This window comes from Oryctolagus cuniculus, chromosome 19 (assembly GCF_964237555.1).
Source record: "Oryctolagus cuniculus chromosome 19, mOryCun1.1, whole genome shotgun sequence".
Classification (NCBI taxonomy): domain Eukaryota; kingdom Metazoa; phylum Chordata; class Mammalia; order Lagomorpha; family Leporidae; genus Oryctolagus; species Oryctolagus cuniculus.
In genome coordinates, this window is record NC_091450.1 from 52,892,766 (window position 1) to 52,906,573 (window position 13,808).

Consider the following 13,808-nt stretch of genomic DNA (forward strand, 5'->3'; position numbering starts at 1 on the left):
CCATTTCCTTCTTTAATCTTTTGTGTTTCTCAGATATTGAGCATCCTTGGTTCAATTTATTCCAAGCTCTTTTATTTTCTTTGTAGCTATGTGAACAGGATTGGTCTTTGGAGTCCTTTCTCAGCCATGACATTGTCTGTGTATACAAATAGGCTGCTGATTTTCTCTCCTGCCACTTTACCACACTCTACTCTGGGTTTTGATAGTCTCGTAGTGGGGTCTTTAGGATCTCCTATATAGAGAATCATGTCATCTGCAAATAGGGATAGTTGGACTTCCTCCCTCCCAATTTGTATCTAACATTGAGGAATGAGAGAAAAAGTAGCAACGTGATAATGAATGTGCACGGAGCAAATGTCAGCAGTGACCTCCGATGCTACCTTTCTGTATTCTCTCTTGCTTTGTGGAAGACACGATTTGGCCTGTGTCCGACATGATCCATACTTTAAAGGCAGGGCTAGACTGTGGAGGGCGGTGAGTGGAAGCAGACCTGTGTTCTGTGGAGAACTCTGTAGATCCCAGGTGTTTCAAGTCCTTGTGTGCGTGGGTACGTAAGTGTCTGAATAAGTACATTCCAAAGATTTCCTCATGCGCAAGTCAGAGATAATGCCACGCGGAATGTTTGTAAGGAAGAAGAGAATGACTGGGTACCAAAATCTTTTCTAAGACCCAGTTAAACTTTTTCAAATTCTGGGTTAATAGGGTAGGTAATGTAAATAATACCAATTTCTAAAAACAAAAAGAAACTCTAGGAGATGGCCTTGATGTGGTTTTTTTATTTATAGCTATGGGTTCCTTTTTTAATTTATTTTTTTTACTTTTCTTGAAGATCATATTTATTTATTTGACCTAAGAGTTAACACAGAGGGGACTTGAGGGAGGGAGGGAGGGAGGGAGGGAGGGAGGGAGGGAGTATGTTTGGAGAGAAGACTTCCAGCTGCTGGTCCACTACCCAATTGGCTGCAATGGGCAGAGCTGAGAGTATCTGAAGCCAGGAGCCAGGAGCCTCGCCGGGATCTCCTCATGGGTGCAGAGGCACAAGGACTTGGGTGTCTTCTGCTGCCTTCCCAGACCCAGCAGAGAGCTGCATCGGAAGTGGAGCAGCCGTACTCGAACCGGCGCCCCTATGGGGTGGCGTCACTGGGGGCCTTGGCTTTACCCGCTACCTCACAGTGCCAACCCTCCCGGAAGCCGTTCACTGTGGGATCCAGCTGTCTGCTAACAGGCCTGGGAAAGCAGAAGGAGACGGCCCAAGGACTTAGGCCCCTGAACCCAGAATGGAGCAGCGGCTAAAGTCCCTGGCTTCTGCTTCAGCCACTGGCTTCTGTCCCAGTCCCGGCCTTTGTAGCCATCTCGGGGGTGAACCTCCACATGGACGATCACTGAGAGAGAGAGAGAGAGTGTGTGTGAGAGTGCTGGCGAGGCCCCCTGTACTGCCTCTCTCCCCAAGTGGCTCCAATGAATGGCCAGCGCTGGGCCAGGCAGAAGCCAGGAGGCAGGAGGCAGGAGGCAGGAGTCAGGAGGCAGGAGCTGCAGTTAGGACTCCCGTGAGACATGGAGGTGGGGTCCAGAGAACGTGGGCTCTCAGGGTCCGCGTCCCTGGGTCACCGCCTGGAGAGGCGGGACTGGAAGCAGCCCTGGGGCTTCAGAGGCTGGATGCAGCAGTGTGCAGAAGCGTCCTGGGTTGCCATGGTGATGGCCTGTGGGGAGTGCGTCTGCGCCTGGCGCTGTGACCAGGAAGTGCACCGGCACGCCTGGCGCCAACTGCCCCGCGGTGCTCCCCTGGGAGTCAGCGCCACGTCTACTCCTGCCAGAGCACCCGCGCAAGCCGTGAGGAGAGGAGCCTTCTTCGACGCTGCTGGCCGAGCCTGAGCCTGAGGGAGACCCAGCGGCCCCCGGGTCAGGCCGGCATCAGGAGAGGCTGCGTGTCTGAGGCTGCCGCGCCATTTCCCAGGTGCGTTTCTATTCTTCGGCCCCTTCGGGAAGCAACGGCCTTCGCGGACCTCTGTCTCGCCGGCAGACCGCCCCCCTGCCCCCTTTGAGGTGAGTGACGCGCGGCTGTTGCAGTGTCCCGCTGGGGATCTGGGCTGCAGGCGTGCCTGTTGCTCTTGGGTCCCGAAGGCTCGGGTGGAGTCGCGGTCGTGCAGTGCGGACGGTCTGGAAGGGTCCCCCGGGTGCGAGCAGCTGTGCGAGAGCAGAGGTGGCTGGGTCTCCTCCCGGAACGGCCTTGTGTTCTTGTCTGTTTGCTTTTCGAGGGCCCAGCCGCCCTGCTCTAGACCGCTGAGAGTGTTGTCGGGAGGAATGAGAGCGAAAGTGCGTGTCTGTGTCCTGGTCTAGGAGGACAGTTTCGGGTTCCTGGCATTGGGTGTGATGTTAGCGCTCTGCGGGTTTTTCATGAAAGAGCCTTGTCAGGCCGAGGTATACCTTCCGTTCCTAATTTGATGATTTGGTTTTTACTATCGCACAAGTCACGGGAGTTTTTGTGGAATAGGTTTTCTGTGTCTGTCGGGATACTTGGTGGGTTTTGCCCATGTTTGGTGTGTTCTGTGATAGATTGATTTTGTATGGTAGAAATGCATGCTTGCATTTCTGGAGTAACTCTGAGTTGCACACAGTGTGCTAAGCTTTGGTTGTGCTTCTGGATGGTGTCTGGTGAGGCATGTGACACATTCACGACGGATATATCTATGCCATTTTCTTTATGATGTGCGCTTGTTTGGGATGTTGGGATGATGCTGGTCTGATGGAATGAAATGGAAGGCTTTTCCTCTTCATCCCCTTTTTGGGAGGGTGTGCGAATCACGGATTTTAATTATCTTTTAAGTGGAGTTCTCACCTGTAGAGCCATCTGGTCCTGGACTTTCCTTCTTGTCTTTTTTGTTTGTTTCTGTTTCCCTGCAACTACAGTCTCTTTTCAAATTATAAGTGTATTCAGAGTTTCTTGTTTTACTGTATTCAGTTTTAGCGGTTTGCATCTTTCTGAGAATCAATCCACTCTATCTAGGTTGACCAAACCCCCGTGCCTGGTTTTTCCCTAGTAGTTTTGGTTTATTATTTTGGCAAGGTTGGTAGTGATGTCCTCTCTGTCATTTCTGTTGTCAAGTCATTTGAGTCTGTTCTCCTTTTCCCCCCTGTTTCCTCTTTTGTCAGTTTCACTGAGTTTTCAAGAACTGTATTTTGGTCTCAGTGAATGTCTTTTGTGATATTTTCTATGCTGTTGGGTTGAATTCCATTTGAATCATTTTCCTCCTCCCGGTTTCTTCAGATTTACTTTGCTGTTCTAGTGTTTGAAGGCAAAATTGGGTTTATGGATCCGATGTCTGTATTCTGTAATATATACCTGTAGAGCAATACAATTTCTCATGTGAAATTGGTCCTGTCAACATGGAAAACTGTATGGGTGTACCCACTACTGGGAACGTATTGAAGGAAACGAAATCATTGTGTAGACAGAGAGGCTTTCGCAGGCCTATGCTTATTGCAGTAGGATGCACAAAAGCCAGGCTATGCAGTCTGCAGACGCATGTATGGTGTCCATAGCCCAGAATGTCTTTATTCAGTCTTGAGGTGATCGGCATTTTGGCTGATGGCATATCTTTGCTCTAGTGAGTTGAGCTGTAGTAAATACGGGGGCAGAGAGAACGCTTTTTTTGTATGCTGATTTCATTTCCCTTGGGTACATTCCCAGAGCTGGAGTGGCTGGCTCATATGCTGTTGCTCCCCCTCTTCGCGGAGGAACGACACAGGACCCTGCGCTGTTCTTTTGTCTGCTCGGCCATCCCTGGGTTTGCTGCTGCTTCTTCCCGGGTTGGCTACCGTCACTTCCACCTCCGTGGAAGGGCGGTTCCCCCTGCCACTTTCCCCACTTCCGCGGGGGAGTGGCACACCACCGGCCGGCTCTCTCGGGGGCTGCTCAGATGTTCCTCAGATGTTCCTGGTGCATGTTGTCTCTCTCCTCCTTTATAGTCCTCTTCCGCCAATCCCAACTCTGCTACCCACACGCCGAATACGCTGCTCTCCTCCAATCAGAAGCAGGTCCTGCTGTTTATTGGTTGAACTGGAGGCAGCTGTGTAGAAGCTGTTTCCTCCTCTCCCAGCGCCATATTGTGGGAGAGCAGATGCATAGAATAAGTCTTAATTTGAGTAACAGTCTAATCCGAGTTGCTCCCCACAATATGCTACGTCTGTATTCAGATTTCTGACTTATCTCCATACTGTCTTCCACAGTGGTGATACCAGTTCACATTCCCACCAGCAGTGGATTAGGGTGCCTTTTCCCTCACATCCTCAAGGCCATTGTAATATCGGTTTGCATTTCCCTGATGGCTAGTGATCCTGAGCATGTTTGCATGTGTGTGTTGGCCATGAAGATTCCCTTTCTTGAAATAGTTTGCTTGTTGAAGTCCCTTGCCCATTTCTTGAGTGGGTGGATTGTTTTGCTGGTGTTGAGCTTCTTGACAGTTTCTGGTAGTTGATTCTTTATCAGCTGCATGCTTTGCAACCGTTAGTTTGCCTCTTCACTTTGCTGAGTGTCTCTTTGGCAGTGCAGAAGCTTCTCAATATGTTGTTGTTGTTGTTGCTGTTGTTTGGTGTCCTCTTCCATTTCCTTCTTTAATCTTTTGTGTTTCTCAGATATTGAGCATCCTTGGTTCAATTTATTCCAAGCTCTTTTATTTTCTTTGTAGCTATGTGAACAGGATTGGTCTTTGGAGTCCTTTCTCAGCCATGACATTGTCTGTGTATACAAATAGGCTGCTGATTTTCTCTCCTGCCACTTTACCACACTCTACTCTGGGTTTTGATAGTCTCGTAGTGGGGTCTTTAGGATCTCCTATATAGAGAATCATGTCATCTGCAAATAGGGATAGTTGGACTTCCTCCCTCCCAATTTGTATCTAACATTGAGGAATGAGAGAAAAAGTAGCAACGTGATAATGAATGTGCACGGAGCAAATGTCAGCAGTGACCTCCGATGCTACCTTTCTGTATTCTCTCTTGCTTTGTGGAAGACACGATTTGGCCTGTGTCCGACATGATCCATACTTTAAAGGCAGGGCTAGACTGTGGAGGGCGGTGAGTGGAAGCAGACCTGTGTTCTGTGGAGAACTCTGTAGATCCCAGGTGTTTCAAGTCCTTGTGTGCGTGGGTACGTAAGTGTCTGAATAAGTACATTCCAAAGATTTCCTCATGCGCAAGTCAGAGATAATGCCACGCGGAATGTTTGTAAGGAAGAAGAGAATGACTGGGTACCAAAATCTTTTCTAAGACCCAGTTAAACTTTTTCAAATTCTGGGTTAATAGGGTAGGTAATGTAAATAATACCAATTTCTAAAAACAAAAAGAAACTCTAGGAGATGGCCTTGATGTGGTTTTTTTATTTATAGCTATGGGTTCCTTTTTTAATTTATTTTTTTTACTTTTCTTGAAGATCATATTTATTTATTTGACCTAAGAGTTAACACAGAGGGGACTTGAGGGAGGGAGGGAGGGAGGGAGGGAGGGAGGGAGGGAGTATGTTTGGAGAGAAGACTTCCAGCTGCTGGTCCACTACCCAATTGGCTGCAATGGGCAGAGCTGAGAGTATCTGAAGCCAGGAGCCAGGAGCCTCGCCGGGATCTCCTCATGGGTGCAGAGGCACAAGGACTTGGGTGTCTTCTGCTGCCTTCCCAGACCCAGCAGAGAGCTGCATCGGAAGTGGAGCAGCCGTACTCGAACCGGCGCCCCTATGGGGTGGCGTCACTGGGGGCCTTGGCTTTACCCGCTACCTCACAGTGCCAACCCTCCCGGAAGCCGTTCACTGTGGGATCCAGCTGTCTGCTAACAGGCCTGGGAAAGCAGAAGGAGACGGCCCAAGGACTTAGGCCCCTGAACCCAGAATGGAGCAGCGGCTAAAGTCCCTGGCTTCTGCTTCAGCCACTGGCTTCTGTCCCAGTCCCGGCCTTTGTAGCCATCTCGGGGGTGAACCTCCACATGGACGATCACTGAGAGAGAGAGAGAGAGTGTGTGTGAGAGTGCTGGCGAGGCCCCCTGTACTGCCTCTCTCCCCAAGTGGCTCCAATGAATGGCCAGCGCTGGGCCAGGCAGAAGCCAGGAGGCAGGAGGCAGGAGGCAGGAGTCAGGAGGCAGGAGCTGCAGTTAGGACTCCCGTGAGACATGGAGGTGGGGTCCAGAGAACGTGGGCTCTCAGGGTCCGCGTCCCTGGGTCACCGCCTGGAGAGGCGGGACTGGAAGCAGCCCTGGGGCTTCAGAGGCTGGATGCAGCAGTGTGCAGAAGCGTCCTGGGTTGCCATGGTGATGGCCTGTGGGGAGTGCGTCTGCGCCTGGCGCTGTGACCAGGAAGTGCACCGGCACGCCTGGCGCCAACTGCCCCGCGGTGCTCCCCTGGGAGTCAGCGCCACGTCTACTCCTGCCAGAGCACCCGCGCAAGCCGTGAGGAGAGGAGCCTTCTTCGACGCTGCTGGCCGAGCCTGAGCCTGAGGGAGACCCAGCGGCCCCCGGGTCAGGCCGGCATCAGGAGAGGCTGCGTGTCTGAGGCTGCCGCGCCATTTCCCAGGTGCGTTTCTATTCTTCGGCCCCTTCGGGAAGCAACGGCCTTCGCGGACCTCTGTCTCGCCGGCAGACCGCCCCCCTGCCCCCTTTGAGGTGAGTGACGCGCGGCTGTTGCAGTGTCCCGCTGGGGATCTGGGCTGCAGGCGTGCCTGTTGCTCTTGGGTCCCGAAGGCTCGGGTGGAGTCGCGGTCGTGCAGTGCGGACGGTCTGGAAGGGTCCCCCGGGTGCGAGCAGCTGTGCGAGAGCAGAGGTGGCTGGGTCTCCTCCCGGAACGGCCTTGTGTTCTTGTCTGTTTGCTTTTCGAGGGCCCAGCCGCCCTGCTCTAGACCGCTGAGAGTGTTGTCGGGAGGAATGAGAGCGAAAGTGCGTGTCTGTGTCCTGGTCTAGGAGGACAGTTTCGGGTTCCTGGCATTGGGTGTGATGTTAGCGCTCTGCGGGTTTTTCATGAAAGAGCCTTGTCAGGCCGAGGTATACCTTCCGTTCCTAATTTGATGATTTGGTTTTTACTATCGCACAAGTCACGGGAGTTTTTGTGGAATAGGTTTTCTGTGTCTGTCGGGATACTTGGTGGGTTTTGCCCATGTTTGGTGTGTTCTGTGATAGATTGATTTTGTATGGTAGAAATGCATGCTTGCATTTCTGGAGTAACTCTGAGTTGCACACAGTGTGCTAAGCTTTGGTTGTGCTTCTGGATGGTGTCTGGTGAGGCATGTGACACATTCACGACGGATATATCTATGCCATTTTCTTTATGATGTGCGCTTGTTTGGGATGTTGGGATGATGCTGGTCTGATGGAATGAAATGGAAGGCTTTTCCTCTTCATCCCCTTTTTGGGAGGGTGTGCGAATCACGGATTTTAATTATCTTTTAAGTGGAGTTCTCACCTGTAGAGCCATCTGGTCCTGGACTTTCCTTCTTGTCTTTTTTGTTTGTTTCTGTTTCCCTGCAACTACAGTCTCTTTTCAAATTATAAGTGTATTCAGAGTTTCTTGTTTTACTGTATTCAGTTTTAGCGGTTTGCATCTTTCTGAGAATCAATCCACTCTATCTAGGTTGACCAAACCCCCGTGCCTGGTTTTTCCCTAGTAGTTTTGGTTTATTATTTTGGCAAGGTTGGTAGTGATGTCCTCTCTGTCATTTCTGTTGTCAAGTCATTTGAGTCTGTTCTCCTTTTCCCCCCTGTTTCCTCTTTTGTCAGTTTCACTGAGTTTTCAAGAACTGTATTTTGGTCTCAGTGAATGTCTTTTGTGATATTTTCTATGCTGTTGGGTTGAATTCCATTTGAATCATTTTCCTCCTCCCGGTTTCTTCAGATTTACTTTGCTGTTCTAGTGTTTGAAGGCAAAATTGGGTTTATGGATCCGATGTCTGTATTCTGTAATATATACCTGTAGAGCAATACAATTTCTCATGTGAAATTGGTCCTGTCAACATGGAAAACTGTATGGGTGTACCCACTACTGGGAACGTATTGAAGGAAACGAAATCATTGTGTAGACAGAGAGGCTTTCGCAGGCCTATGCTTATTGCAGTAGGATGCACAAAAGCCAGGCTATGCAGTCTGCAGACGCATGTATGGTGTCCATAGCCCAGAATGTCTTTATTCAGTCTTGAGGTGATCGGCATTTTGGCTGATGGCATATCTTTGCTCTAGTGAGTTGAGCTGTAGTAAATACGGGGGCAGAGAGAACGCTTTTTTTGTATGCTGATTTCATTTCCCTTGGGTACATTCCCAGAGCTGGAGTGGCTGGCTCATATGCTGTTGCTCCCCCTCTTCGCGGAGGAACGACACAGGACCCTGCGCTGTTCTTTTGTCTGCTCGGCCATCCCTGGGTTTGCTGCTGCTTCTTCCCGGGTTGGCTACCGTCACTTCCACCTCCGTGGAAGGGCGGTTCCCCCTGCCACTTTCCCCACTTCCGCGGGGGAGTGGCACACCACCGGCCGGCTCTCTCGGGGGCTGCTCAGATGTTCCTCAGATGTTCCTGGTGCATGTTGTCTCTCTCCTCCTTTATAGTCCTCTTCCGCCAATCCCAACTCTGCTACCCACACGCCGAATACGCTGCTCTCCTCCAATCAGAAGCAGGTCCTGCTGTTTATTGGTTGAACTGGAGGCAGCTGTGTAGAAGCTGTTTCCTCCTCTCCCAGCGCCATATTGTGGGAGAGCAGATGCATAGAATAAGTCTTAATTTGAGTAACAGTCTAATCCGAGTTGCTCCCCACAATATGCTACGTCTGTATTCAGATTTCTGACTTATCTCCATACTGTCTTCCACAGTGGTGATACCAGTTCACATTCCCACCAGCAGTGGATTAGGGTGCCTTTTCCCTCACATCCTCAAGGCCATTGTAATATCGGTTTGCATTTCCCTGATGGCTAGTGATCCTGAGCATGTTTGCATGTGTGTGTTGGCCATGAAGATTCCCTTTCTTGAAATAGTTTGCTTGTTGAAGTCCCTTGCCCATTTCTTGAGTGGGTGGATTGTTTTGCTGGTGTTGAGCTTCTTGACAGTTTCTGGTAGTTGATTCTTTATCAGCTGCATGCTTTGCAACCGTTAGTTTGCCTCTTCACTTTGCTGAGTGTCTCTTTGGCAGTGCAGAAGCTTCTCAATATGTTGTTGTTGTTGTTGCTGTTGTTTGGTGTCCTCTTCCATTTCCTTCTTTAATCTTTTGTGTTTCTCAGATATTGAGCATCCTTGGTTCAATTTATTCCAAGCTCTTTTATTTTCTTTGTAGCTATGTGAACAGGATTGGTCTTTGGAGTCCTTTCTCAGCCATGACATTGTCTGTGTATACAAATAGGCTGCTGATTTTCTCTCCTGCCACTTTACCACACTCTACTCTGGGTTTTGATAGTCTCGTAGTGGGGTCTTTAGGATCTCCTATATAGAGAATCATGTCATCTGCAAATAGGGATAGTTGGACTTCCTCCCTCCCAATTTGTATCTAACATTGAGGAATGAGAGAAAAAGTAGCAACGTGATAATGAATGTGCACGGAGCAAATGTCAGCAGTGACCTCCGATGCTACCTTTCTGTATTCTCTCTTGCTTTGTGGAAGACACGATTTGGCCTGTGTCCGACATGATCCATACTTTAAAGGCAGGGCTAGACTGTGGAGGGCGGTGAGTGGAAGCAGACCTGTGTTCTGTGGAGAACTCTGTAGATCCCAGGTGTTTCAAGTCCTTGTGTGCGTGGGTACGTAAGTGTCTGAATAAGTACATTCCAAAGATTTCCTCATGCGCAAGTCAGAGATAATGCCACGCGGAATGTTTGTAAGGAAGAAGAGAATGACTGGGTACCAAAATCTTTTCTAAGACCCAGTTAAACTCTTTTTCAAATTCTGGGTTAATAGGGTAGGTAATGTAAATAATACCAATTTCTAAAAACAAAAAGAAACTCTAGGAGATGGCCTTGATGTGGTTTTTTTATTTATAGCTATGGGTTCCTTTTTTAATTTATTTTTTTTACTTTTCTTGAAGATCATATTTATTTATTTGACCTAAGAGTTAACACAGAGGGGACTTGAGGGAGGGAGGGAGGGAGGGAGGGAGGGAGGGAGGGAGGGAGTATGTTTGGAGAGAAGACTTCCAGCTGCTGGTCCACTACCCAATTGGCTGCAATGGGCAGAGCTGAGAGTATCTGAAGCCAGGAGCCAGGAGCCTCGCCGGGATCTCCTCATGGGTGCAGAGGCACAAGGACTTGGGTGTCTTCTGCTGCCTTCCCAGACCCAGCAGAGAGCTGCATCGGAAGTGGAGCAGCCGTACTCGAACCGGCGCCCCTATGGGGTGGCGTCACTGGGGGCCTTGGCTTTACCCGCTACCTCACAGTGCCAACCCTCCCGGAAGCCGTTCACTGTGGGATCCAGCTGTCTGCTAACAGGCCTGGGAAAGCAGAAGGAGACGGCCCAAGGACTTAGGCCCCTGAACCCAGAATGGAGCAGCGGCTAAAGTCCCTGGCTTCTGCTTCAGCCACTGGCTTCTGTCCCAGTCCCGGCCTTTGTAGCCATCTCGGGGGTGAACCTCCACATGGACGATCACTGAGAGAGAGAGAGAGAGTGTGTGTGAGAGTGCTGGCGAGGCCCCCTGTACTGCCTCTCTCCCCAAGTGGCTCCAATGAATGGCCAGCGCTGGGCCAGGCAGAAGCCAGGAGGCAGGAGTCAGGAGGCAGGAGCTGCAATTAGGACTCCCGTGAGACATGGAGGTGGGGTCCAGAGAACGTGGGCTCTCAGGGTCCGCGTCCCTGGGTCACCGCCTGGAGAGGCGGGACTGGAAGCAGCCCTGGGGCTTCAGAGGCTGGATGCAGCAGTGTGCAGAAGCGTCCTGGGTTGCCATGGTGATGGCCTGTGGGGAGTGCGTCTGCGCCTGGCGCTGTGACCAGGAAGTGCACCGGCACGCCTGGCGCCAACTGCCCCGCGGTGCTCCCCTGGGAGTCAGCGCCACGTCTACTCCTGCCAGAGCACCCGCGCAAGCCGTGAGGAGAGGAGCCTTCTTCGACGCTGCTGGCCGAGCCTGAGCCTGAGGGAGACCCAGCGGCCCCCGGGTCAGGCCGGCATCAGGAGAGGCTGCGTGTCTGAGGCTGCCGCGCCATTTCCCAGGTGCGTTTCTATTCTTCGGCCCCTTCGGGAAGCAACGGCCTTCGCGGACCTCTGTCTCGCCGGCAGACCGCCCCCCTGCCCCCTTTGAGGTGAGTGACGCGCGGCTGTTGCAGTGTCCCGCTGGGGATCTGGGCTGCAGGCGTGCCTGTTGCTCTTGGGTCCCGAAGGCTCGGGTGGAGTCGCGGTCGTGCAGTGCGGACGGTCTGGAAGGGTCCCCCGGGTGCGAGCAGCTGTGCGAGAGCAGAGGTGGCTGGGTCTCCTCCCGGAACGGCCTTGTGTTCTTGTCTGTTTGCTTTTCGAGGGCCCAGCCGCCCTGCTCTAGACCGCTGAGAGTGTTGTCGGGAGGAATGAGAGCGAAAGTGCGTGTCTGTGTCCTGGTCTAGGAGGACAGTTTCGGGTTCCTGGCATTGGGTGTGATGTTAGCGCTCTGCGGGTTTTTCATGAAAGAGCCTTGTCAGGCCGAGGTATACCTTCCGTTCCTAATTTGATGATTTGGTTTTTACTATCGCACAAGTCACGGGAGTTTTTGTGGAATAGGTTTTCTGTGTCTGTCGGGATACTTGGTGGGTTTTGCCCATGTTTGGTGTGTTCTGTGATAGATTGATTTTGTATGGTAGAAATGCATGCTTGCATTTCTGGAGTAACTCTGAGTTGCACACAGTGTGCTAAGCTTTGGTTGTGCTTCTGGATGGTGTCTGGTGAGGCATGTGACACATTCACGACGGATATATCTATGCCATTTTCTTTATGATGTGCGCTTGTTTGGGATGTTGGGATGATGCTGGTCTGATGGAATGAAATGGAAGGCTTTTCCTCTTCATCCCCTTTTTGGGAGGGTGTGCGAATCACGGATTTTAATTATCTTTTAAGTGGAGTTCTCACCTGTAGAGCCATCTGGTCCTGGACTTTCCTTCTTGTCTTTTTTGTTTGTTTCTGTTTCCCTGCAACTACAGTCTCTTTTCAAATTATAAGTGTATTCAGAGTTTCTTGTTTTACTGTATTCAGTTTTAGCGGTTTGCATCTTTCTGAGAATCAATCCACTCTATCTAGGTTGACCAAACCCCCGTGCCTGGTTTTTCCCTAGTAGTTTTGGTTTATTATTTTGGCAAGGTTGGTAGTGATGTCCTCTCTGTCATTTCTGTTGTCAAGTCATTTGAGTCTGTTCTCCTTTTCCCCCCTGTTTCCTCTTTTGTCAGTTTCACTGAGTTTTCAAGAACTGTATTTTGGTCTCAGTGAATGTCTTTTGTGATATTTTCTATGCTGTTGGGTTGAATTCCATTTGAATCATTTTCCTCCTCCCGGTTTCTTCAGATTTACTTTGCTGTTCTAGTGTTTGAAGGCAAAATTGGGTTTATGGATCCGATGTCTGTATTCTGTAATATATACCTGTAGAGCAATACAATTTCTCATGTGAAATTGGTCCTGTCAACATGGAAAACTGTATGGGTGTACCCACTACTGGGAACGTATTGAAGGAAACGAAATCATTGTGTAGACAGAGAGGCTTTCGCAGGCCTATGCTTATTGCAGTAGGATGCACAAAAGCCAGGCTATGCAGTCTGCAGACGCATGTATGGTGTCCATAGCCCAGAATGTCTTTATTCAGTCTTGAGGTGATCGGCATTTTGGCTGATGGCATATCTTTGCTCTAGTGAGTTGAGCTGTAGTAAATACGGGGGCAGAGAGAACGCTTTTTTTGTATGCTGATTTCATTTCCCTTGGGTACATTCCCAGAGCTGGAGTGGCTGGCTCATATGCTGTTGCTCCCCCTCTTCGCGGAGGAACGACACAGGACCCTGCGCTGTTCTTTTGTCTGCTCGGCCATCCCTGGGTTTGCTGCTGCTTCTTCCCGGGTTGGCTACCGTCACTTCCACCTCCGTGGAAGGGCGGTTCCCCCTGCCACTTTCCCCACTTCCGCGGGGGAGTGGCACACCACCGGCCGGCTCTCTCGGGGGCTGCTCAGATGTTCCTCAGATGTTCCTGGTGCATGTTGTCTCTCTCCTCCTTTATAGTCCTCTTCCGCCAATCCCAACTCTGCTACCCACACGCCGAATACGCTGCTCTCCTCCAATCAGAAGCAGGTCCTGCTGTTTATTGGTTGAACTGGAGGCAGCTGTGTAGAAGCTGTTTCCTCCTCTCCCAGCGCCATATTGTGGGAGAGCAGATGCATAGAATAAGTCTTAATTTGAGTAACAGTCTAATCCGAGTTGCTCCCCACAATATGCTACGTCTGTATTCAGATTTCTGACTTATCTCCATACTGTCTTCCACAGTGGTGATACCAGTTCACATTCCCACCAGCAGTGGATTAGGGTGCCTTTTCCCTCACATCCTCAAGGCCATTGTAATATCGGTTTGCATTTCCCTGATGGCTAGTGATCCTGAGCATGTTTGCATGTGTGTGTTGGCCATGAAGATTCCCTTTCTTGAAATAGTTTGCTTGTTGAAGTCCCTTGCCCATTTCTTGAGTGGGTGGATTGTTTTGCTGGTGTTGAGCTTCTTGACAGTTTCTGGTAGTTGATTCTTTATCAGCTGCATGCTTTGCAACCGTTAGTTTGCCTCTTCACTTTGCTGAGTGTCTCTTTGGCAGTGCAGAAGCTTCTCAATATGTTGTTGTTGTTGTTGCTGTTGTTTGGTGTCCTCTTCCATTTCCTTCTTTAATCT

At 50.3% G+C, this 13,808-nt stretch overlaps 1 protein-coding gene across 8 annotated transcripts in view; it reads left to right on the forward strand.

The window, feature by feature from the left end:
* The window catches only part of LOC127486052 (uncharacterized), a 227,872-nt gene that overhangs the window by 41,516 nt on the left and 172,548 nt on the right, over positions 1–13,808 (forward strand). The window contains exon 1 of one of the 8 annotated variants that reach the window (XR_011384508.1): positions 10,919–11,233. The exons of the other annotated variants lie outside the window; for them this stretch is intronic. The gene's annotated coding sequence lies outside the window, so the exon portion shown is untranslated. Of the gene's footprint in view, positions 1–10,918; positions 11,234–13,808 lie in introns of those variants that run through there. 8 annotated transcript variants of the gene reach the window in all.